Consider the following 25,599-nt stretch of genomic DNA (forward strand, 5'->3'; position numbering starts at 1 on the left):
GGTTGCCTGCCCTGCAGCCAGCTGCCTGTTAGCAGATGGATATACTCCTGGGAGGACTGGGGGCTGCATGGGTCCAGAGAGCTGGAGAGCCATCCTGGGGTCACAGCTTTTGCGTTCCCGCCCTACAGGAATGCCAGCTCAGTGATGCCTGGGACAGCAGCCAGATTCCTGCATTTTTATGTAAAATACACCTAATTGTTCCAAGTTGGCCGTAACATATGTTTTTTAACATGTGTATACAGGTGAAATTCAGCCAATGGGCTATCACCTGTGACCTCTCTTCCTGAGGTCAAGAGTCTTATTAATATTTGGGGGGAGCATATTAAAGATGGGAGGTAAAAAGACCAAGGGATGTCCAGAGAGGGGAAGCACTAGACAGTGGTCTCATTCTTGGACCCCAAGGAAGGCAACTGTTCATGAATTCAGGGTGGCCAGGGACCGAGAGGTCCAGCAGACAGGGATGGGTTGGGCAGAAGATCTAGCCACAGGGAGCCAATGATCCCTGAGAGAGCAGTGTCGGTAACGACGCTGGGATGGGGTGAGTGTGAGCATCGGCAGAGGACCCTCCTTTGAGGACATCTATGGTAAATGAAAGGAAGGCTGACCATGGTAAGGACACCCTTCCCCCTCAGCTTCAGGAGGAAGGTGAAGGGCACACAGGAGACCTCATGGTGGCAGGAAAGCTGAAATCCCCTCCCTGGCCGGTCTGCATCTTCAGAGGGTGACATCAGGAAGGGCTGCTGCAGCCCTGCAGGTGGGAGATGGTTTGGAAGGAGGTCCACAGGGAGCACGATGAGACAGCAGAGACCCCAGAGCCGGGAAAGCCTCGGGCGGGGTGCACATCGACGATAACTCCCAGGCAAGGCTCAGCAGGCCTGGTAGGGGGAGAAAAGGGAGTGCTCAGGACTGGGGGCTGTCCAGGGGAGGCAGCTGAGCCTCCTAGAAGTGACCCTCAAGGTACTGGGAACGAGTGAGTGGGGCAGGAAGGGAGTCAAGGATTTGTCAGAGCACAATTGAGGGGCCAGGGTCCCAAAGAGCATAGAGAGTATGACAGTAAGAACTGGGGGGTGGGGGAGGAATCAATGGGAGAAAGCGGGGGCAGGCGCTGTGCACAGGGCTCTGAATTAGGTATCCTGGAGAAGCCGAAGCCTTCACAGGCACCCCAAGACCCTTTAGCACCTGGGCCCCCCATTCCCTCCCTGACCTCCCCCTGCTGTCCACACCTCCGGATCTCTCTAGACCCGTTGCACTAGCTCCCTTTCCTCTCTCCAACTTGCCAGACACCTCCATCCTCAGGTCAGTTCCTCTTCTCATTCCCTCCACCCAGCATGACCCACCCCAGGCATTACCTTGGGGAGGCCCCCTGCCCTGGTGACCCTGTTTAAACCTGCAAACCTCCAGTCCCATCCAGCACTGCTGACCTCTGTCCCTGCTGTTTTTCCATGGCACTCGTCTCCCTTGGAGGGACAAAGATGTACTCCTGGATTGATTTTTCAGTCTGTCTCACCAAGCTCCACCAAAGGCAGAATTTCATCTGGTGTTGGCTGCTGTGCCCCCACCCCAGGGTCTGGAGCAGTGCCTGACACTCAGTGTGTACTTGGCATGGGTGCCTGCACACAGCACTCCTAGATGTGGCCACCTAGGAATCTGCAGTGGAGACACCGCAAGAGGACAGAGATGAAGGCTTGGAGACTGAGAGGGGTGGGACTCTTTAGCCAGGTGATTGGAAGGGTGACTTCCAAGGCTGTCACAGGTGTAGGGCTGATGATATGTGACACAGTGCAGAGAAGGGCCACACCACCTCATGTCATCGGCTGAAGACAGCCAGCAGGCTGGGGGACCTGAGTGTCTGAAGGTCGATGGGACATCAGTCCAGGTCCCTGAGACAGCCCCAGCTGCCCCCAGAGACTTCACCTGGCCTGTGGGGAAAGGGCTGTAGAGAGGGATAGAAAATAAGAGTAAAGGTTCAAAGAGAAAATAACTCGTGTTATACACGCAGCCAGGCAGTCAGGCAATAAATTAGGACTCGCCACCAAGAAGAAAGGGGGAGAATGAGGTATAGGGAGATAAAAGCCAATCAGTGCCAGCAATGGCTCCTCTGAGATCAGCTGCTCCTGAACCGTGGGCCCCCACACCAGCCCAGCCCGGCACAGACAGGGACAAAGAAAAGCACCTGATGAAAGAAAGAGAATGATAAACCAAAGGGCGGCTAGCTTTCTATCAAAGGCCAGTTTCCCTCTATGGAGGGTCATGGTCCAGTGACTCCAGCGTTGCAAGAGAAGATGAAGCCGCCGCTTTTCCCCAAAGAAATATTTAAAGAGCCAAAGCCAGGCTTTCCTTTGGGGTCTTCTTTAAGTTGTGCAATTCTCAGATCTTTCCTAGGAATTATGTTGGTTTTATTATCTCATATATTATATTGTCTGCCTGCAGCTCTTTTACGGTCTTATCATTCTCCCAGCCTTGGAGTTTAATCAGTTTAGCCTCTTCTCTGGAGCACTGGGCACTTTCTGTGATACTGTGGTCTATGAAACAAATGTGGCCCATTCCTTTCTTTTGAGCCTCCCCCCACTTCCAGTCCTTCCTCCAGAAATAACCAGCTCCTGGTGGCTTCGCTGCCCTTGGCGAATGCCTGCTACATCCCAGACCAGGGCTGAGCGCCTTGTGTATTTTGTTTAATCCTAAGTCAATTCTAATTCCTAGATGGTGAAACTGAGGCACAGAGATTTGTTAATTTTCCCCACCTCCCCAGTTCAAGGCAGACGTGGCTTTGAACACAGGACTCAGCAACTTTTCCCTGCGGTGACTGTTACCCTGGGAGGAAGGGCCTGCAGACATCAGCTCCGATGCTACCCAGACAACATGTCACTCCACATGTGCCAGTGAGCTGCTCTCACAGGCCCGTTACCGGCTTTCAGAGCCCAGATAATGCTCTGTTAGATTTTTACTCCTGGTATTTGGCGGCATGCATTAATTAGCCCTTTATTTAGGGATTTGCTCAAATCCTGTAAAAGTGGGTCAGAGATTTCTGTGCTTTATTTCACCTCTTTCTTTGTAACATTGCCCAGGCGATGGCAGGATGGAGGTGGGTATCACGAGAGATTACTAACATTTGTTCATTTCTTGCTATGCACCATGCACTTAACGCCTGTCATCACATTTAATTCTTACAATAGCCCTCTAAGGTAAGTGGTATTATTCATGCTTTACAAACACTGTAAAGGAGACTTGGAGAGGAGAAGGGACCTGCCCAGGGCTCACAGATGGCACGTGGCAGGGGCGGAATGCTGGCCTGCCAGCCTCAGAGCACAGACTGGCACCCTGATGCCATCCACAGCCAGTTGTCACGTCAGTGTATCACTTATTGCCCTGTCTCCAAATCATATCTGTAGAGATCCACTAGACTTTGAGACTTCTTGGTTCTGGAAAATCTTTTAATCCAGCTAATAAAGCTCTTACAGACACAAAAGTTACTCCTAACTCACACTTTATTCCTGTACCGCACAAGCAGTTATTTTGTTCGGATGCACAATTAACATTTTGCATAGCTTCTCTGCTGACCCCAGAGGAGGCCTGAGACGAGCAGGGTCCTATAGGTGGGTGCTGAGCTGGGACTCCTGCCCAGCTTTTCCCCAGCACCTGCTACCCCCCTGCCACCCTCGGAGGGAGAGACCAGGGACAAGGGCTGCTGCTTCCTTCCTCCCAGGAAGCGTGGCTGGGGGGGCCTCAGGAAACTTACAGTCATGGCGGAAGGCGAAGGGGAAGCAGGCACATCTTCCATAGCCGGAGCAAGAGCAAGAGAGAGAGCAGGGGGGTGCTACACACTTTCAAACAACCAGATCTCATGAGAGCTCTGCCACGAGAATAGCACTAGGTGGATGATGCTAAACCATTCATGATAAACTGCTCCCATGAGCCAGTCACCTCCCACCAGGCCCCACCTCCAGCACTGGGGATTACATTTCAAAATGAAATGTGGGTGGGGACACAGATCCAAACTGTATTATAAACTCTGGCTACAGTACTGCTATTTTAAGAACTTGGGGTGCCATCTGTATAATAGGGTATAATCATAGCATCTTCCTCAAAGCCCAACTTTGAGGGCTCGGTGAGTCTGGCCGTAATGACTTAGCCTGCCTTGGAGGGAGCATCCAGAAAGCCTTGTCCATTATTTGGCAGTTGTTTCAATTATCTATTGATGTGTAATCGCCCCAGAACATAATAGCTTCAAACAATAATCACGTTGTGCTGGACGTGGTGGCTCACACCTGTAATCCCAGCACTTTGGGAGGCCGGGGGTGGGAGGATCACTTGAGGCCAGGAGTTCGAGACCAGCCTGGCCAACATGGTGAAACCCCGTCTCTACTAAAAATACAAAAACTTAGCTGGGTGTGGTGGCGGGCACCTGTAGTCCCAGCTACTCAGGAGGTTGAGGCAGGAGAGTCTCTTGAACCTGGGAGGTGGGGGCTGTGGTGAGCTGAGATCATGCCGGTGTTCTCCAGCCTGGGCAACAGCAAGGCTCTGTCACCAAATCAATAAAGTTAATGCTGTCATTATTGGAGTTGGGGCCTCCATCAGGACCCGGCAGGTGGACTCCTTGCTGCTATAGGTAGGGACATCCCTATCATGGCTCTGCTGGGGCTGGAGGGCCCAAGGTACCTTCCAGCTGTTGGTCAAGGCCACGTGGTTTCTCCTCTACCTGGTCCTTCTTTCCATGCAGCCATTTGTCAGTAAACTTCTTGACATGGTGCTGGTTACTGAAAGGGCAAAAACAGAAGCCACAGGCTGCTGAAGTCTACACCTGGAACTGAACTGTGTTACTTCCAGCACATTCTGCAGGTCAAAGGCAGTGAAGACCAGGCAAGAGGGCCCCTGCTCTGTGTTTTAGAGCAGAGATGAGCAAACTTTCTCTGCCAGGGACTAGATAGAAAATAGGCTTTTCCTAAATCTAAATTTTAGATTTCTGCCAAGAGGCAAAATTGAGCAACTGTTCTTGCCAAAATCATTTTACATTTCAAAATGTAAAAAGCATGCTTAGCTCACAGGCTGTGCAAAGACTGGATTTGGCCTGCAGGCTACAGTTTGTTAAGCCCTGCCTTGGTGGGCTCTCCTGTCTCCGCCAGTTCCCAGCCTGGGCTCTCCTTATAGGGTTAGAGTCTACAGGCCAGTGCCCATTCAGGGCCTGCTCTCCGACCCCTTTTAGACAACAATCTGGGTTCTCAGAGCTTGCGATTCCCTTCCAGGGCCTGTTCCCAAGATCCATCCTTCCTGTGAACACCACCCTGCTGGCGTATGCACTCGTGTGGCCAGTGCAGGAGTCAGTGGGCAGCTGTTTGCAGGGGGCTGTGGGACTCAGTTAGACTTGCAGGTTGGGGTACTATGATGGAGAGGGCCTGGGAAGAGCAGTCGGGTGGGCCATGTCAGTAGTACATTCTTAGGCCTCCACATACTGGAGTGGAATGTCGGGGGTCCATGAATTCTTAAGTTAAACTTGGCCTTCCAGGTTGCTGGGACATGTAAAGGACTGAATTGCATCCCCCTGCCCCCGCCCCACAAATCCGTGTGCTGAAGCCCTAACCTCCAGTGTGACTGTTCTGTAGAGATAAAGCATTGAAGAAGATAATTAGGGGAGAATGAACTCATCAAGGCAGGGCTCTGATCCGATCGGAGTAGTGTTCTTATGGGGAGAGGAGGAGGCCACAGGAGTGTGCATACGGAATAAAAGCCATGTCAGGACACAGCGAGAAGGAGGCAGCCTGCACGGCACCAAGAGAGGCCTCACCAGAGGCCCACCTGCCGGCACCTTCATCCTGGACTTCCAGCCTCCAGACCCAAGAGAAATTTCTGTTGTTTAAGCCACCCAGTCTGTGGTGTTTTATAAGGGCAGCTCAAGCCAACCAACACAGGAAGGTACTTGTGTCGAGGGGTAGGAGAGAGCGTACTGTATTTAACAGTCTGTTAGCTTGATTTGTAATACTCATATTTAGATAAAGGCTATGTGAGTCTTAGTTATTCTTGTCCTGGCTCCCACACCCCACATGTTAGAGATGGCCTCATCCTAGGTCAATAGGGAGTTGTGGGTTAGGGCCAAGTAGATTATGTTGTAAAGCGAGATGTATTTTATATATTCCTATCTTTTTTCATATATATATTCATATATGTATGTGTATGTATTCATACAATCAACATCATTGTCACTCTTATCAGGCAGAACAGGAAGGAGGAATAAAGGCTCCAGAGAGCAGGGGCACTATCGCAGATGTCTTTGTCCCATTCACAGCTCCACCTTACACAAGAGTGGGCACCATGCGCGACAGGAAAGCAAGAGCTATGATGAATCCTGGCCCCATCTGCCACCTCCCCACTGCGTGTGACTCTGGTCACCGCACTTGAGCTTGCTGTGCCGCAGCTTCTCCAGTGGTGAAGGAGGGTATGACCTAGCACAGTGCTGGATTAAAGACTGTGCTCATGGGTGGCTCTGATTCACATTTGATTTATAGTCAATATTACATTCTTAGTGCAGCTCACCATTAAGGAGGTTCCTGAAAACCTCGGGGGAAAAGAGAGGATCTAAAGAGGTGTTTGATTTCTTTGATGTGACGAGAAATTACAGAAGTTGGCTGGGCATGGCACTGGAGAGGTCGGGTGGGCCAAGTCGATTAGATGATGTGGGGTGGGCCATGTCAATATTACATTCTTAGGCCTCCACATACTGGAGGGGAATCTCAGGGTTCCATGAATTCTTAAGTCAAACTTGCCCTTCCAGGTCCTTGGGAAATGGTAAGGGCGGAATTGCACCTATCAGCTCAGGGCACCACCTTGATGAGTTCATTCTGCCCCAGTTACCTCCTTCAAGGCCTAAGCTCTACAGAACAGCCACACTGGGGGGTTAGGGCTTCAGCACATGGGTTGGGCGGCGGGGGATGCAATTCCAAGGTCAGGTGACCCAACTCAATTAGATGACGCTTTTCGAGATCCAGTCGGTCCACAGTCACCTTCCCGATTTCTGCCAGGATCAATTAGCCTTACAGAAGAGCTAAAAAGAGATTCATCCCAAATGAGAGCGTCCTTGGAAGCATTCCATGAAGACTTGAAACGGTGCTGCCTCCTCTCACCTGACCCAGTATTGTCAGTGCCTCCTCTGAGGATCACAGAAAGTCACACCCCACACCCCCCAGTGCACATTCCAGACTTGGAGAAGCGCCGCATGGGTGACGGTGTGGGGAGCGCCTTTCTGCCAGATCAAAAGCCCAGCACCGTATTCAGAGTTTTATTTATGGCTCTTTCAGAAGGTTAGTCCAGTCACGCCTCCTTCATAACCGCCCCATCACACATGATTCAGGTGTCCTGGGGCCGCTTCACGCTCCTGGCTTCCTGACCCAAAGCCCAGGAGACTGCTGAACCCCACTGCCTGACATTATTTGCCGGCGAGACAGCACTGGTGAAGTGTTCGCCTTTTCTTATGGCTGATTTTACTGAAGATTGTTCTTTTAGTCAAACACCTTTACAGTTCTTTGTGTTTGCTGAGCACCCGGGGCTGTCTCGCCCAGCCTTGAATTGTTTCCAGGTACCTTGCAAGCCAGTGTTGTACAATTCTTTTCTGCACAGAAAAAGGACAGACTTCTGGTTTCCAGTCCAGCATGTTAGGAGCTTAGAAGTCATCATTCCACCCTAACAAGTGAAAAGCTGGACTGGAAGATCAGCAATTCTTCCTAGAGCCATTGGTGCCTCCCACGTGGCAGACCTGGGTTCGTTTCACGGCCAGTGCACCAGCATTGGTGGTTCAGTGGTAGAAGTCTCGCCTCCCTAGAGCCATTGGAAAAATGAGGTCACAGGGCAAACCACTATCCCCAAAATCAGACAGACAGGCAGATACAGAAAATTACAACTTAGCAGAACAGAAACCTCCGGGGATACCTGTGCTGGGATGCAGAAACCTGATCTGTAATTGGCAAATTGCTGGAGGCTAAGTATGGACAAGTCTGAGAATCAGTCACGGGGGCTCCATGCTTTTTTGAGTTTTCCTTCAGGAAGTTCTGCCAGGTCCTCACGGTGAATGCTGGAGAAAAATCGCCTCATGCTTCTGGCAGGGAGAGGAGAAAACTAATAACCATTGTGAAATATGCCAGAGCATCCCGTTCTTCTTAACAAGGGCTTCCCTCAGGAGACGCTAATGTGAGCTTAAGCTCCTGGGGTTTTATCAGAACCTAACCTACCAAGGAGAAGGGACATACCCGATTCCAATCCCCTCCACCCATCCTGTCCCACCTAAGAGGAGGAGAGGGGAGACCAAGAAGCACTTGTGAAGGTCACAGTCCACAGGCACGGGCTCCCCACAAGACACAGACCTCATCGTCGGACCGTAGCACACTTCCCCTCTCCGCACCTCACGACCACATCACTAAAGGCTCATGTACTACAGTTCCTTTCACCCAGTGTGCCGTGTCCAGCCCTCAAGAAAACAATTACAGCACACTAAATGGCAAAAAAAAAAAAAAAAAAAAACAGTTTGAAGAGATGAAGCAAGCATCAGATGCAGACTCAGATGTGGCAAGGATGTTAGAATAATAACCAGGAGTTTTGTTTGTGTGTGTGTGTGTGTGTGTGTTTGTTTTTGTTTTGTTTTGTTTTGTTTTTTGGAGATGGAGTCTCGCTCTGTCATCCAGGCTGGAGTCCAGTAGCATGATCTCAGCTGACTGCAATCTCCGCCTCCTGGATTCAAGCGAGTCTCCTGCCTCAGCCTCCCAAGTAGCTGGGATTAAAGGCATGAGCCACCGTGCCTGGCCATAACCAGGAATTTTTTTAAACTATGATTAATTTGCTAAGGGCTTTAGTGGAAAAAAGTAGACAGCATGCAAGAACAGATGGGCAGTGTAAGCAGAGAGAAATTCTAAGGAAGAAAAGATGCTAGAGATCAGAAATACTGGAGCAGAAATAAAGAATGCCTTTGATGGGCTTATTTGTAGACTGGACACAGCTGAGTCCGGGGTCCCTGAACCTGAGAATATGACAATAAAAACTTCCAAAATGGCAAACAAGGACTGAAAAAAAAAATGGAACAGACTATCCAAGAACTGTAGGACAACTACAAAAGATATGTGCCCTGGGAACACCAGAAGGAGACGTAAGAGAGAAAGAAACAAGGAATGTTTGAAGCAGTCAGGACAGAGAATGTCTCCTGAATTAATGTCGGACACCAAATCACAGAGCCAGGAAGCTCAGATGACACAAAATAGGACAAATGCTCAAACAAAACAAAAAACTAGACATATCGTATTCAAATGCAAAAATCAAAGAATTTTAAGGGAAGCCCAGAGTGGGGAAAGTAACACGTTACCTAAAGAAGGGCAAAGACAGTAGAGTGAAATATTTAAAGTTTTTAGAGAGAAAATAAAAAATGAACCTAGAATTGTGTATCCTGCAAAATTGTCCTTCAAAAGTGAAGGAGAAATAAAGACTTTCTCAGACAAAAACAAAGGAAATGTGTTGCCAGTAGACCAGCCTGGCAAGAAATGTTAAAAGAAGTTTTTTTGTTTTGTTTTGTTTTTGAGACGGAGTCTCGCTCAGTCGCCCAGGCTGGAGTGCAGTGGCACCGTCTCGGCTCACTGCAAGCTCCGCCTCCCAGGTTCACGCTGTTCTCCTGTCTCAGCTGCCCAAGTAGCTGGGACTACAGGCACCGCCACCAGGCCCGGCTAATTTTTTTTGTATTTTTAGTAGAGACGGGATTTCACCATGTTAGCCAGGATGGTCTCGATCTCCTGACCTCGTGATCCACCCGCCTTGGCCTCCCAAAGTGCTGGGATTACAGGCGTGAGCCACCGCGCCCGGCCAGAAGAAGTTCTTTAGAGAGAAGGAAACTGACATAGGTCAGAAACTTGGATCTCCATGGAGAAAGGAAGGGCAGGCTTTGCAGATGCTGCTGCCACCCATAGCCCCCTGCACCAGCCATGGTCAGCCCCACTGTGTTCTTCAACAGGAGGCCACATCTCTTTCAAGCTGTTTGCAGACGACATTCCAAAGACAGCAGAAAACTTTTGTGCTCTGAGCACTGGAGAGAAATGATTTGGTTATAAGGGCTCTTTGCTTTCACAGAATCATGCCAGGGTTTGTGTGTCAGAGTGGTTACTTCACACACCATCACATTTCCAAGAAAATTTACTGGTGTCAGGAAAGAAATTTGATCTACAGGAAGAAATTTGATGGTGAGCGCTTCATCCTGAAGCATACAGGTCCTGGCATCTTGTCCATGGCAAATGTTAGACCCAGTACAAATGGTTCCCAGTTTCTCATCTGTACTGCCAAGGCTGAGGGGTTGAATGGCAGAGTGGCATGTATGTGGTCTTTGGCAAAGTGAAGAGAATATCGTGGAAACCACGGAGCACTTTGGGTCCAAGAATGCCAAGACCAGCAAGAAACTCATCATTGCTGACGGTGGACACTCTAATAAATCTGACTCATGTTCTATCTTAACCACCAGACATTCCTTCCGTAGCTCAGGAGAGCACCCCTCCACTCCATTTGCTCGCAGTAGCCTCTCATCTTTGTGCTCTTGCTGCAGTTCTTTGGGTTCCATGTTTTCCTTATTCCCTTCCATGCCTAGTTGGATTCCAGAGTTAAGTTTATGATTATGAAATAAAAACTAACAAGGAAGAGCATCAGAGAAGGAATAAGTGAAAGTAAAATACTTTTATTTTTAGTATTCTTGATCTAACATGAGTTTTTTCAAAATAATATCAACATATTCTAGTGTGCGTGCATATCCTATGTGTAAGTGAAATGAACAAGAGCAGTGATAGAAGGGACAAGAGGGAAAAATTAGGATTATTTTGTTGTTATAAGCTACTTTCACTATGCATGAAGTGTTACAGTGTTATCTGAAAGTAGACTTGGTTTAGTTGTAAATATATATTGCATATTCTAGGGCAACCACTAAGAAAAGGAAAAAAGGAAGTAACTGATATGAACAATGGAATCATATAAAATGCTCAGCTAAACCCACAAGAGGCAGAAAAAGAGTGGGAGACAAAAAAAAAAATGGACAAGGGCCACAAATAGAAAACAATAACAAATATGGCATCGATTAATCCAGTTATATCACAAATCGCTTTCAAAGTCATTGGTCTAAATGCAGCAATTAAAAGATTGCCAGACTAGATCAAAAAACAAGACTTTATACAAGAAATCCACTTTAAGTATAAAGACACATGTAGTTAAAAAGTAAGTGGGTATAAAAGATATATCATGCTAATACTAATCAAAGAAATTAGGAATCACTATATTAACTGCAGATAGAGCAGACCTCAGAGCAAGGAAAGTTATCATGAAAAGGCATTACATAATGATAAAGGGGTCAAGTCTCCAAGAAAACATAGCAGTTGTTAATGCGTGCACCTAACAGCAGAGCATTGAAATACACGTGGCCAAACATGATAGAACTGCAGGTAGAAATAGATGAATCCACTATTTTATTTGGAGACTTCAGTGCCCCACTATCAGAAATAGACATGTCCTGCAAGGAGAGAATCAGTAGGGACAGAGTTGAACTCAGTAATAATGTCCTGTAGACTCTACTTCATCCAACAACAGCAGAATGAACATACATTCTTCACAAGCTCACACAGAACATTCACCAATATAGACCACGTTCTGTGCCATAAAACACACCTTAACAAACTGAAAATAATAGAAATCATGCAGTGTCTTCTCTCAGACCACAATAGACCTAAACTAAAAATCAGTAACAGAAAGATAGCTAGAAAATTCCAAAATACTTGAAGATTAAAGAACCCTTCTAAATAACGTGGGCCAAAGAAGAAATCTAAAAAGAAATTTTAAAATATTGTTAAATAAATGAAAACATAGATATGACTTATCAAATGTTGTATGGTGCAATTAAAGCAGGGCTTAGGAAATTTATAGTATTGAATGCATGTGTTAGAAAAGAAGAAAGATCTAAAATCAATCACCTAAGTTTCCATCTTAGGAAACTAGAGAAAGAAGAGCAAATTAAATCCACAGTCAGCAAAAGAAAAGAAGAACTAGAGCAGAAACCAATGAAATAGAAAATAAAAAACAGGGAAAATCAGCAAACCCAAAAGGAAGTTATTTGAAAACATCAATAAAATCGATAAGCCTCAAGTCAAATTAAGAAAAAGAGAGAGCACAAGTTACTAATAACCTGAAATGAAAGAGAGGGCATCACTACAGATCCCGTGGATGTTAAAGGATGATTAACACCAGCATAGAAAACTACAGACTAATACCTCTCATGAACGTAGATGCAAAAATCCTCAACAAAATATTAGCAAGTTGAATCCAACATGTGTAGTAGGAACTAACTGCTGTTTGAGGCCGGTGTAAACAATTGCAAACACTGCTTTCATTTGATCCTCTTCTGGCCTTTTGTGGGAGGGGTACTTAGGCTGTTCTGTCGTTGACTTCCCATTCTTACAGGGAGGTAAGAAAAGGTGGCTACTATAAATAGATTTTAAAGCACTTTCATTGGTGTAATCACCATTAGATCATTTTCTGTTTTCTCCAATTCTACATAGAGCCACAATTTTTGTCTAAATAGAAAATACATAGGCTGGGCACAGTGGCTCACGCCTGTAATCCCAACACTTTGGGAGGCCGAGGTGGGTGGATCACGAGGTCAGGAGATTGAGACTATCCTGGCCAACATGGTGAAATTCAGTCTCTACTAAAAATACAAAACTAGTTGGATGTGGTGGCGTGTGCCTGTAGTCCCAGCTACTCAGGAGGCTGAGGCAGGAGAATCACTTGAACTCAGGAAGCGGAAGTTGCAGTGAGCCAAGATCACACCACTGCACTCCAGCCTGGGCGACAGAGTGAGACTCCGTCTCAAAAAAAAAAAAAAAAAAAAGAGAAATACATAGTTTGGACTCTAGACTCTTTGTTTTTAATCTTGTGGTAATTTTATTTTTATTTATTTGGTGGTGGTGGTTGTTGAGATGGAGTCTCACTCTGTTGCCCAGGCTGAAGTGCAGTGGCACGATCTTGGCTCACTGCAACCTCCACCTCCCAGGTTCAAGCAATTCTCATGCCTCAGCCTCCCGAGCAGCTGGGATTACAGGCACTTGCCACCACACCCAGCTAATTTTTGTATTTTTGTAGAGACGGGGTTGGCCAGGCTGGTCTTGAGCTCCTGACCTCAAGTAATCCGCCCACCTCGGCCTCCCAAAGTGCTGGGATTACAAATGTTAGCCACTGTGCCTGGCCAGTTTTCTTTATTTTTATATTAATGCGCTTTGTCCAAGGATTTCAAATATTACAATAATTTCCCATGTGATATAGTAAGATCTTTGATCTTGGATGTCACATCTTAGTGTATTTGTCTGCCTTCCCAGTTAGTTTGGTAATCTGTGATACCTAGCAGAGTGTCCAACCCATAGAAATGTACAGTCAGTCATACTCAGTGCGAATGAGCAAAGGAGAGGACTAAGGAAGGTGTTCTAATACATGAGAAAACAGAGAAGCCTGGAGTTTTACTGCTCCAGTAAAAATCAGTTTAATTGCCTGAGGGGAGATTTTTAAAAATCTGTTTGATTCTCTTCTTTACCTGATTCACTTCTGATTTACTATGTCTGGTACACGGTAAGTTAATATTTGCTGAAAGAATGAATGGAAGGTTTATTGTCGCTTAAGAATTTCCAGGTGCCAACAGTCATTTTAGAGTGTTGAACATATATTTTTAGTGTTACCTGTCATATCAAAATGTTTCCTCTGTCCCCCTCTGAACCAAGTTTAGTTTATTTCCTTGAATAACTTTCACCCACCTGCTTATTTCTAATAGGCCCGTTCTTATTTCTAGTGTTAGGCAGTATGAAGTTTATGTGTATTCAACTCACCTGCAGTAAGCACATTTTTAATACACATAATGCCATTTAATCCCCACCACCTACTTGTCAGGTGGGTGCTGAAATCCCAAGATCACAGCTGAGGACATGGAAGCTCAGAGAGGCCAACCAACTTAGCCAAAGTCACACAGCTCCTGCCCTCCAGCAGTTGGGTTCAGAGCTCTCTCACCCCATTCTGCTTCCCGCTTGTATTCTGAGCTTGGCTGTGCCATCGGAAAGGAGTTTGATTAGGAAGTATCTCGATTGAGAGTTGGGGGTGTTTCACGTCTCCCCTGCTGCGGGGCTTTCTGTTTATGACACGCTGGTCTCTGTTCCGATGCTTTAGAAAGAGGACACAGTCAGAAGACCTGAGGCGTCTCTCTTCCTGGCCTTGCTGCTAACCAGCCCCGTGACCTCAGCAAGCTGCTATGCCACTTCGAGCCTCAGGATCCTCTTCAGAACCCTGAAAACACCTTATTTATTTGCTTATTTATTTATTTACTTATTTATTTATTTTAGACGGAGTCTCACTCTGTTACCCAAGCCAGAGTGCAGTGCGTCACGTTTCACTGCACCCTCCACCTCCTGGGTTCAAGCGATTCTCCTGCCTCCGCCTCCCAGGTAGCTGGGATCACAGGCATCCGCCACCACGTCCAGCTGATTTTTGTATTTTTAGTAGAGACGGAGTTTCACCATGTTGGCCAGGCTGGTCTCGAACTCCTGACCTCAAGTGATCCTATCGCCTTGGCCTCCCAAAGTGCTGGGATTGCAGGCGTGAGCCACTGCGCCCGGCTTGAAAACACTTTCCTAAATCACCCCTCCAGACTCAGCAATCCAGCAATTCTAACAGCCCTTTTGATTTTACACTTTAGAGGTAGGTGGTGTCTATGGAGTGGTCTTGGATTAGATCCACTAGTTCTCCAGCACAACCTTGTGTCTGCCCCGTGCCTGAGGTTCTGGTGCTGGGTACAGAGGTGGATGGCCCAGCCCCAGTCAGGGAGAAGTCTGGGTTGAGTAGGGGCAGACAGTCTCAGTAGACATGACAAAGGCTCCAGGAGTTGTGGGCCCCGCAGGAGCAAGTAGAGGAGACAGTTACCAAACTGAAGATCCAAACTGTCAGATCAGAACACCCAGAAAACCTTCAGGCCTGTCCTCTTTCCAAATGGTGCTGTTTGGACGCGCCAGACCGTGCTTCGACCATGTTACATGTAAAGAGTGCCTCTGGTGTCCTGTGTTCTATCCTTGGCAATGGATGATGTTTTTCAAAACAACTATAATTTTTTCATCAAAATGTTTTTGTTTTTTGAAAAAAAGGAAAGGATATTGTTTCCCTGACACAGTAAAAGGACTTGAGCGTGTTTTATGCATAAAGGCCACCGTTACTTTGTAATGACAGCTTGGGAAGAGGCTTTTGTGGCCAGGCCTTTTATTTAAGATTGGGCTCTAGGGGTTGGTGTGTACGTACAGCACAAAAATGAAGAGTAGAATCCCAGTTCAAGTGCAGCCAAGAATGGGAGAGTGAATCTCCATACACATACTTTATAGGTCCATGGGGTCCCTCAAGAAAAAGCCTTCAGAGCCAAGAGCTCCCGAGTGAAGGAGGCATCTTGGCTGTTTTGATCCTGTTAAGCATTTGGGCCACTTTTCAGCAGGAGTCGTGTAAACTGGGCAAGTACCCACCATAGCTGTCTGGGGAACCGCCCTGGATCAAGGCCTTCAGTGTAGAAAAAGGGTCAGAAGTATGGATGCCAAAGCCGATGACTAGGGTTCTAATCCAAGCGTTGCTGCTTGCGAGCTGTGTAATGTTGGGCAAGCTACTCTGCCTCTCTCTACCTTATTTCCTCATCTTTGCAATGGGCCTTGTGAGGATTAGGTGAGCTTCAGAGCTAAAGAGCCTGGCTCTCGGCACATGCCTACAGTGGTGATGTTGGTTACAGCTACGGTTAATATTGCCAGTAGCTTCTAAAACCTTCCTGTACCGTCCTCAGGCTCTCCCAGGCTGGAGCTTTCAGAGGTTAGAAAGCTCCTGGAGTCCCACCCTCTCTGGGAGGCATCTGAGTGTGAAGCCCTGGTAGAGAGTGGAAGGCTGGGTGGCCTTGGAGCGACATCCTTCCAGCTGCTGCAGGCCCTTGGCCTGGTACAAGACAAGAAGCTACCCCCTGGTCCCTTTCATGCCTTGGTCCTGTGCCCGGGCTGGAAGAAAGCTCATTCATATCTCATTTTTACAAGACAGGCAGCCATTTGTAACATCCTGACATTCCCCCAAGCAGTTGGCTCTTAGAAGTATAATAATAATGATCTTAATGACAAATAGCAGTAAAATTGAATGACAGTGGCCCTGTTGGAGGTCTGTCTTTGAAGCCACAGCTCAACCTCCCATGTGCAGCTGTAGCCCTTCTTGCCAACTCTGCCTCTCCTTTTGTGAGTTTCTCCATTATGGGAAACCAGATTGCCATCTCAGCCCCTTGCCTGGGGCTTCAGGATATCAGGCAGCCCCAGGCTTGGCTGCAAGCCCGCATTGGCCCACAAGCACCAGAGACACCTGCTCCTATCCCCATAGGGGACAGACAAGAGAGTCTCCTCATCCATTCCGTAGTCTCTGAGCCTGGTCCTCAGCCCAAAGCTGGCTCCCTAGACCAATGAGAGCCAGAGAACCAGAATGGGCCATAGGAGCCAGTGGAATTCAGAGGGTCTTAGCCAGCACTGTCCAACAGAAGTAAAATACAAGCCGAAACTGCGTTTAGCAGCCAAGTTTTTAACAAGTTGGAAAGAAAACAGATGAAGTTAATTTATTAATGAATAAAAACATTTAATGAAGGCTAGGCACAGTGGCTCACACCTGTAATCCCAACACTTTGGGAGGCCGAGGCAGGCACATCACCTGAGATCAGGAGTTCAAGACCATCCTGGCCAACATGGTGAAACTCCATCTCTACAAAAATATTAAAAATTAGCCAGGCATTATGATGGGTGCCTGTAATCCCAGCTACTCGGGAGACTGAGGTGGGAGAATCGCTCGAACCTGGGAGGCGGAGGTTGCAGTGAGCCGAGATCATGTCACTACACTCCAGCCTGGGCGAACAGAGCAAGACTGTGTCTTTAAAAAAAAAAAAAAAAGTAATGAGCTATGTCTTTAAAAAAAAAAAAAAGTAATGAGCTATTTTGCACTTTTTATACTAAGTCTTCAAAATATGATGTGGATTTTACAGCTGCAGCGCATCTCCATTTGAACTAGCCACATTTCATCTGCTCAGAAGCCACAGGTGGCCAGTGGCTACTGTATTGGATAGTGGCTGTAGACAGCTGAATAGGGACGGTATAGCCAACATCCTAAGTCATGTGTGTCTGAATGTTTATCTTCCTATGGGGCTCTCTAACACTGTTTTCCCTTTTACAGTGAGGCTTTGGTTAACTGGGGTGCTTATTAACTGCAGCTGCTCATTGAGGAAAGATATGCTTTAGTCCAAAAATGAATGTGCAGTGGTGAGGTTGTGCCCTGTACGTGTAGCTTCGATCTTCAGGATCTCCCGTGTTATCTGGTACACACGCCACAGGCGACACATTTCTCTGGGAAGAAATGCTCTGGCTAGATTCTAAATCCCATCCTATTGTTACAATTGAAGGCACTGCAGTGTTCAGAGTGACTTTTAATCTTGGCCCAGTGGCTGAGCAGGCGGGCTGTATGCGGCTGATGAGGATGAGTGCTGTCGCAAGAAAAACGAGCCTTGGCACTTGGCATTCTGCTTTTGGTAAGCCTTGGAGGAAGGAGAGCGTGTTACCAGAAGGAGTCATGGGAATTTAATGCCATGGAAATAGAAAATGAAGAGCCAGCTGGGAGCCAACTTGTTGTAGAACTTAAGGCAAAACCGATCAGGTGGCCATGGCCTTTAGGATTCATGAATCCTTCTGACCGGAAACGGGGCTCCCGCACCCTTGCCTATTGATGGCTCTCCAAATTCGGACATCAGTTTCCATCCTCCAAGCAGAGAGATGTGGTTGGCAACACTGCTCAGGTATTTGTAGAATATAGGACAGGAAACAAAGTATAACCTGATTTGTTCAGCCCTCACTCACCCTTTACCTGATACACACAGCAACACTGGTGCTTCAGCCCTGCCTCTGTTAAAAACAAACTTACTTTGGGAGGCCAAGGCGGGTGGATCACCTGAGGTCAGGAGTTCGAGACCAGCCTGGGCAACATGACAAAAGCCTGTCTCTACTAAAAATACAAAAATTAGCTGGGTTGGGTGGTGGGCGCCTGTAATTCCAGCTACTCGGGAGGCTGAGGGAGGAGAATTGCTTGAACCTGGGAGGTTCAAGTGCAGAGGTTGCAGTGAGCCGAGATTGCACCACTGCACTCCAGCCTGGGCAACAAGAGCGAAACTCCATCTGAAAAAAAAAAGAAACACCAAGTAACATACACAGATGGTGGGGACTGGCTTTAACAAAGTTAAGCATAGTTTAACATAGTTACAAGAGCAAACTTTATTCAAGTGCTTTTGAAATATAGTTACTTAAAATAATTGATGCTTTCCACTAAATCTCTTTAATCCTCAGGGCCCTTTGATTAATATTTCATTAATCCCAGTATCAATGTATTTGAAAATACATTGAAAAGATAAAATTGTATCTTTAAAAGAAATGTGTCAGTATTCAGTTCCACATATTAATTGCTTGGCTTTGAGCAAGTCTCTAAACTTCCAGAGCCTGTTTTCTCCCTATAAAATGAGAATACAGTAAGACCTCACTTAACATTATGGATAGGTTCTTGGAAACTGTGACTTCAAGTGAAATGATGTATAACAAAACTAGGTTTTTCTCCCTCATCAGCATTATAAGGAAATGACGTTATTTGAGGACCTGCTATATGTTGTTTTACTTAAAATCAGTTTCCAAGAACTTACTGCTGGTACGGAGTGAAGACGGACTGTAATAACAACTCTGCTTCATCAGATTATACAAGATGTGTGTAGTGGGTACAGCCTGCAGTAGGTGCCCAGAAAGTGGACTTTCACTCATCCAAAGAGAATTTCTATTGCCCTGCTACTTGGCCAGGACAGGATTTGTAGAAAAGCTGAGATTGTGTGATTCGCTTACATGAAGGAAGTTTTTAGAATGGACAACTCTTGCTGCCACAACAATCCCTGAAATCTCAGTGGCTTAACATAACCAGTATTTCCTTACTGCTCGCACACAGTCTGATGCAAATCAGGCAAAAACTCTCCTCATCTTGCAGCTGAGTCATCTGGAACACGTGTTCCCTAGAATCACAGTGGCAGGAGGCAAGTGGGCTTTTCATTGCCTCAACCCAGAAGGGCAACAGCACTTCCTCTCACTGTCCATTGGCCAGAACTAGTCACGTGGCTCCAAAGCAGAGGAAACTGAAACGTAGGGGAGCACATGGGCTGTTTGGGGAATACTATCTGATGCTGAGGGTTTGTGCCTTTGATTCTAATTTATTCTCTGATATGGCAATATGATAGCCTATTAAGACTCTTCCCACTGACTTGTTTTGTTTTTGAGATGGAGTCTCACTCTGTTGCCCCGTCTAGAGTACAGTGGTACGATCTCAGCTCACTGTAAACTCTGCCTCCCATTCTCCTGCCTCACCCTCCTGAGTAGCTGGGATTATAGTCATGTGCCACTGGACACAGCTAATTTTTGTATTTTTAGTAGAGACAGAGTTTCACCATGTTGGCCACGCTGGTCCCAAACTCCTGACCTCAAGTGATCCACCCGCCTTGGCCTCCCAAAATGCTGGGATTACGAGCGTGAACCACCATGCCCAGCCATTTCTTTTTCTTTTTCTTTTTGGTAGAGATTAGGGTCTTGCTATGTGGTCCAAGCTGGTCTCCAATTCCTGGCCTCAGGTCATCCTCTTGCCTCAGCCTCCCGAGGTGCTGGGATTACAGGCATGAGCCACTACACCTGTCCCCTATTCATTTGTAAGTTTGCTTTCTGGGGTAGGTTTATCTTTACCATTAACCTAGGTTTTACACCACTGGAATTGAAGTGAAATTATCCCCCCACTGCAATTAGTCCATTTTCACACTGCTATAAAGAACTACTGAGACTGAGTAATTTCTGAAGAAAAGAGGCTTAACAAGAAGCATGTCTAGGAGGTCTCAGGAAACTTACAATCATAGCGGAAGGCAGAGGGGAAGCAAGCATGTCTTACCATGGCAGAGCAGGGGAGAGAGAGAACAAGGGGGGAAGCACCATACACTTTTAAACCATCAAATCTTGTGAGAACTCACTATCATGGAGAACAGCAAGGGGAAATCCACCCCCATGATCCAGTCACCTCCCTCCAGGCCCTTCCCCGACATGTGGGGATTGCAATTCGAGATGAGATTTGGGCGGGGACGAGATATGGTTTATGGATAGAAACTGCCACTATTCTCAAGGAAATGTTTTTGTTAGTTTGAAATGAGAATCCAGTGTATACATCAGCTCTTGATCTTTTAGACTGAGGGACTGTGGAAGGGACAACTCATTTCAGTTAAAATAGGCGTTTCCAGGCCGGGCATGGTGGCTCATACCTGTAATCCAACACGCCTATGCAACAAAGCAAAATCCTGTCTCTCCAAAAAAATTGTTAAGAAATTAGCTGGGTATGGTGGCGCATGCCTGTTGTCCCAGCTATTTAGGAGTCTGGATGAAAGGATTGCTTGAACCCAGGAGTTGAGGCTGCATTGAGCTATGATCATGCCACTGCCTTCCAGCCTAGGCAACAGAGCAAGACACTGTCTCAAAAAAAAAAAAAAAAAAAAAAAAAAAAGCATTTCCAAATAGCCAGTATGAATCAGATCTTAATTTTCCTATGTTTAATACTTTGCTTTGGATTGAACTGTTAGAGAAGGACGTCAGTAGCTAGCCACTGAGTTCCAAATATGTTATTTTTTTCCTATGCATTTCTCCTTTAGCATTCTACCTCCCCGCTCCCAACCAGGACCATCTTGAGAACAGTGTGACCTGCTGCACAACTTTTTCTCCCTTGCGAATTTTGTTTGGGGAAAGCCACATTTCCCACCTAGCATCACAGAGTGTGTTTTCCTTTAATTTTATAATTTGCAGCTCTACAAAGACTCCGTTGATAGGGACAAGGTGTGTGAAACAATAATTATGTTTGTGGAACCTTGTCACATTTTCTTAGAATATTATTTTAGAAAGGTCCGGGCATGGTGGCTCATGCCTGTAATCCCAGCACTTTGGGAGGCTGAGGCAGGTGGATCATGAGGTCAGGAGATCGAGACCATCCTGGCTAACATGGTGAAACCCCATCTCTATTAAAAATACAAAAAATTAGCCAGGCATGATGGCGGGCACCTGTAATCCCAGCTAATCGGGAGGCTGAGGCAGGAGAATCGCTTGATCCCAAAAGGCAGAGGTTGCAGTGAGCCGAGATCACGCCACTGCACTCCAGCCTGGGTGATAGAGCGAGATTCTGTCTCAAAAAAAAAACAAAAAACAAATAAACAAACAAAAAACCAGAATATTATTTTAGAGAACAGCCCTAAGCCAAGACATTGGGTCTTATGATCCTTTTCAAAGAAAATCGTTGGGCTCGTTAATCCTTTGATTCAAGTTCTTTTTTAAAATGATATTTTCCAGTTTGACTAATTGAAGATTTCCCACTAAGATAAATGGAAGAGACTTATCATTTGATCAAAATTATAGCAGCGCTTGATGTTTGCATACCACCCTACAGTTTTCAAACAAAATCCATTTACATTCACTCATTTAATTATCCCCCTGGTTTTTCTGGATAAGCAGAGTTTCCCATGGGTGGAATGCTTCCATTCGTGGGAGTACTTTATATTTCCTCTCAGATTTATACATTTCTAGTTGGCACAGCTTCTGCCATTCAGATGCAGGAAATAGAGAATGCCACCAGAGAAACAGATGGAAAGACCAGAAACAGATCCAAGTATGTGTAAGTTCATTTGTTCATTCATGCATCCATTCACTTATCTATATATTCATTATTCATTAAACAAATAGTTATTAAATGTACTATGGCAGTGTCTCCCATAGTAGGTAATAGGATAGGATGTTTAAATGTAGAATGCTGGAGTAGGAAAGCTTCCATGTAAACATTTGTTCAGACACTTACTAATTTTAAGTTTTTCACAATTTTTTAATCTAGGCAATTGGGAAATTATATAGTCAATCTGTGTTTTTGTGGTATAGCAGTGCTCTGTTTTCTGTTCTAACTTCAAAAAACAAATGGAAACAGAATTGCCCAGTGATTACAATGGCACCAGCCTAGATCAGCCAGCATTTAGCTGACTCCCAGATGTGTGAGCACCCAGCCAAGATCAGCAACGCCCCCCGACTGGCCCTATTAAGACTTAAAGGTAGTCCTAAAATTAACATAGCAGCTTCTTTCTGATCCAGATAGAAGTACGTGTTTAAATGTTTCTAGCTCTATGGTAATGTCTGCCATGGCAGCAGTAGCAATGGGAGCGGCTGTGTTGAGGCAAGAGTGAGGGTTCCAACTTTCCTGCTGATCTGGGAAGTATTGGATGTGGAGGGTTGCAATGTGAGAGAAAAAGCAGCAGGTAGACCTAGGTCTCTTGGTGAAGTCAATGAGTTTGAGTAGTTCCTTGCCAAAGACTGGGCTGGCTTACATGAAGATGCACATGTCTGGGAAGATAACTAGGATAATGCTTAAGGCCAGAAGTTTGAGAATTCAGAAAACGGGCACTTGTTTACTGGTGGGAGTAAACGTGCTACTATTTTGAATAACCTGGCAATGTGTCTTTTTTTTTTTTTTTTTTTTTTTTTTTTTTTTTGAGACAACGTCTTGCTCTGTCACCCAGGCTGGAGTGCAGTGGGGTTGATCTTGGCTCACTGCAACCTCTGCCTCATGTGTTCAAGCAACTCTCCTGCCTCAGCCTCCCATGTAGCTGGGATTACAGGCATGCACCACCATGCCCGGCTAACTTTTTTGTATTTTTAGTAGAAACGGGTTGTCACCATGTTGGCCAGGCTGGCCTCAAACTCCTGACCTCAAGTAATCCACCCACCTCGGCTTCCCAAAGTGCTGGAATTACAGGCATGAGCCACTGTGCCTGGACAGCAATGCGTATTTAAAAGTTGTACTTTTGAGTTAGAAGCATTTATTTTGACCCAGCAATTCTACTGACAGGAATTTATCCTGCGGAAATAGTTGAAGGTCTTGCCAAGATACTCATGATATATTATTAAATAAACAAACTGACCACAGAATAGCGGGTGCACATAATTCAGTTTTTAATGCATATGCATACATATATCACACCTAGAAAAAATATGGAAAGGTTTTATATGAACATAACATTATTAATATTTCTGAATAGTGAGATCATAAACAATTTTACTTCCTTATTTCTTTTTTTGAGACGAAGTCTCGCTCTGTCGCCCAGACTGGAGTACAGTGGTGAGCAATCTCGGCTCACTGCAACCTCCGCCTCCTGGGCTCAAGCAATTCTCCTGCCTCAGCCCCCCAAGCAGCTGGGACTACAGGCACACATCACTACGCCCAGCTAATTTTTGTATTTTTAGTAGAGACGGGGTTTTACCATGTTGGCCAGGATGGTCTCCATGTCTTGACCTCATGATCCACCTGCCTCGGTCTCCCAAAGTGCTGGGAGTACAGGCATAAGCCACCATGCCTGGCCACTTCCTCATTTCTTTAGCTTTTCATTTTCTTTCTAATTGTTTTTTAATGAGCATGCATGGCTTGTGGAATTTTTTTTTAAAGCACAAAAAGATTATTTTTAACAGAAATGTTTTACCTGGCAATGGAAAATATAGTGACATTGGTATCAGGGAGATAAATTCAGTCCAGTCCTTTTGGGAGAGCAATTTACCATTGTACCAAAGGTTATAAAAATATGCAACTCCTTTGATGCAAAATTTTTTCTGGAACTGGAATGAGATGTATCATCTCCAAGCAATAGACTGGAGATTCATTTGTTGGGGTTTTTTATGTTTGTATTTTCCAAGTTTTCAGAAAAGAATGTGCAGAAGAGAACAAAGGTTGTAAAAGAAATTAGAGACTCCTTGTAGGTTCCTATGTTTATATCATTTTCTTGTCAAGGAAATGAGCTACAAAGGTGCCAGATCTAATCTTGTTTACCCTTGTTGCTGCCCACACTTAGGCAAACTGTTGGTTCTCGTGTTTCTCATTCTGCATGCAGAAATATTAGTAATACATTAAAGAAATGAAAGTGGGCAGACATGCAGAAAGTTTTATGTCCCAGGACATTTAATTAGACATTCTGGACCATTAAAAAAAAACCCAGAACATGTCAAAGTAAAAGTTGTAAGCGACATGGCAGAATGGTTGTGCTGAGTACCTGTTAAGTGTGTCTTGACCTTGAACCCTGGCACGTGATCCATGGGTCTGGGAATTGTGTGCAGCAGGTACACAGCCTACCTGAGAGGTAATGGAGCCAGTGTTTTAATAAGCCCTGCCATACTTAGAAATTCAAATCCATGTTACTGCCTTCCACGAAGGGAGGTTATAGAATTATTCTAGTACTTCTGATAGCCACAAAGGTAGAAGGAAGTGTAGAATGAGCCCCCTGTAGACTCATCACTCAATTTCAACAGCTGCCAGCATTTGCCAACTCATTTCATCTGTTTTTCTCCCACCTCATTTATTAAAGTGTTTTTTTAATTTATTATGTCAGTTCACCCATAAATACTTTATCTCTTATCTATTTCACCGATAAATATACTCATTTCTAACTGATAAGCACACTTTTAAAATGTTTTAATATTATTATCACTTTTTAAGAGACAGGGTCTTGCTATGTTGCTCAGGCTAGCCTTAAACTCCTAGTCTCAAATGATCCTCCTGCCTCAGCCTCCCAAGTAGCTGGGACTCCAGACTCACACCACCACACCCAGTTAGAAAACATGTTTTCTAACTAGTCAACATACCATTATGCCACCTAACAAAATGAATGGTAAACCCTCAGTATCATCTGACATCCAGATTGTATCTTAATTTTCCCAGTTGTTTCCAATTTTCTTTGTTGCAGTTGGCTCCAGATATTATATTTGCTTACTACATTTTATGCCTTTTTATAAATGTTTTACAAACTTCTGTCATTCAACAAACTGAATGTATATCATTGCACTTCTCTGTGCAACACAAGAAAATTACAACGTTTCCTTATCATCATCCTTACTATTATACTCTTAGTAAGGCCTTGTTGCATAGTTTAATCATCTTATGTGTCAGACTCAGAATGACCTCTGGCTTCTTTTTTTTTTTTTTTTTTTTTTTAATTTTTTTTTTTAAATAGAGACAGGATCTTACTATGTTGCCCAATCTGGTTTCAAACTCCTGGATTCAAGCAATCTTCCTGCCTCAGCCTCCCAAAGTGCTGGGATTAGAGGTGTGAGCTACTGCACCCAGCCTCTAACTTTTTCTCAACATTAAATCCACCTCAGTGTCCACATACTTTCTGCCAGTGAGGATAATTAAAACTACCTTCAGACAGTGCTGTGGCATCTTCAGGTGGATTCAGAACAAGATTCCCCAAACCAGCCATGGGCAGTGAATTTCGGGGTAATAGTTCTCGGTGTGTCTGGTTTGGAGGATCCTCTTCCCTTGTTGTAACATCAAAGACAGATCTTGGCACCTCATCTGCATGAACTGAGTGTATAAATGCCTACCTGCTTGACTTACCTGTTCTGACAGAGGCTACTGGACTTACCACTGATGTAATTGATGTGTTTGTTTTCA

General features: G+C 45.5%; 1 protein-coding gene and 1 pseudogene across 5 annotated transcripts in view; both read left to right on the top strand.

Moving 5' to 3' along the window:
- The window catches only part of PRKCA (protein kinase C alpha), a 529,459-nt gene that overhangs the window by 459,647 nt on the left and 44,213 nt on the right, over positions 1–25,599 (top strand).
- Positions 12,921–25,593, top strand: LOC144335897 (26S proteasome complex subunit SEM1 pseudogene; annotated as a pseudogene). Its single transcript, XR_013407102.1, has one exon. The product of XR_013407102.1 is annotated as a 26S proteasome complex subunit SEM1 pseudogene (transcript).

The sequence above is a fragment of the Macaca mulatta genome, chromosome 16, assembly GCF_049350105.2.
Source record: "Macaca mulatta isolate MMU2019108-1 chromosome 16, T2T-MMU8v2.0, whole genome shotgun sequence".
NCBI lineage: Eukaryota > Metazoa > Chordata > Mammalia > Primates > Cercopithecidae > Macaca > Macaca mulatta.